This window comes from Rutidosis leptorrhynchoides, chromosome 1 (genome assembly GCF_046630445.1).
Source record: "Rutidosis leptorrhynchoides isolate AG116_Rl617_1_P2 chromosome 1, CSIRO_AGI_Rlap_v1, whole genome shotgun sequence".
NCBI classification, from domain to species: Eukaryota; Viridiplantae; Streptophyta; class Magnoliopsida; order Asterales; family Asteraceae; genus Rutidosis; species Rutidosis leptorrhynchoides.
Genome location: NC_092333.1, coordinates 729,205,912 through 729,206,891, shown reverse-complemented (window position 1 = coordinate 729,206,891; position 980 = coordinate 729,205,912). Strand labels below are relative to the sequence as shown.

Genomic DNA, 980 nt, shown 5'->3' with positions numbered 1-980 from the left:
TAGCTTCGACATCATATCTTCTAAATTTGGCTTTTTATCATCGGTTTGTGGTGGTTTATTTTGAAAATTAGGTCTTTGCTGATTGTAAGTATTATTGGATACTTGTTGATTGCTAGGACCTTGTTGGTTGTTGTATGGAACATTTCGGTTATAATTCTGGTTTTGATTGTAGATTGGTCTTGGCGGTTGATAATTATTCTGATAATTATTTCCAGGCCTTTGGTTTATGTATGGAACATTCTCTCTTTATCCCATTGTTAGTTCAATACTGAGACAATCTTTTATTAAATGTGGTCCTCCACACTGCTCACAACTAATTCGTATTGAGTGAATATCTTTAGTCATCTTTTCCATTCGTCTCTCGACATCATCTATCTTTGAGGAAATGTAATCTAAGTCATGGCTAGAATCGGCTCTAGCTGCTTTAGATGATCTAACGATATCTTTTTCTTGGTGCCACTCATGTGAGTGGGAAGCAGTGTTATCAATAATTTTGCAAGCATCAGTTGCGGTTTTCTTCATAATGGAACCACCAGCTGCTATATCAATGTCTTTTCTTGTAGTGATGTCGCATCCTTGGTAGAATATTTGTACTATTTGACAAGTGTCTAAACCATGTTGCGGGCATCCTCTAAATAACTTTCCAAATCTGGTCCATGCTTCATATAGAGTTTCATTTGGCTTTTGTGTGAACGTAACAATTTCTCCTTGAAGTCTTACGGCTTTAGATGCCGAAAAGAATTGTTTAAGATATTTTTCAACTAAAACGTCCCATGTATCAATCGCCTCTTCAGGTAATGATTCTAACCAATCTTTGGCTTCTCCCTTTAAAGTCCAGGGAAATAACATGAGATATATCTGTTCATCCTCAACTTCTCTTATTTTAAATAGAGTGCAGATCCTATTAAATGTACGAAGATGTTCATTTGGATCTTCCTTCGGCGTACCACTAAATTGGCATTGATTAGTTACCATGTGTA

General features: G+C 36.1%; 1 non-coding gene across 1 annotated transcript; it reads left to right on the top strand.

Moving 5' to 3' along the window:
- The first annotated feature begins 610 nt into the window (after positions 1 to 610).
- On the top strand, positions 611 to 717 carry LOC139887339 (small nucleolar RNA R71). The gene has a single exon (XR_011773174.1). It is a non-coding gene; the product is annotated as a small nucleolar RNA R71 (small nucleolar RNA).
- The last annotated feature ends 263 nt before the right edge of the window (positions 718 to 980 follow it).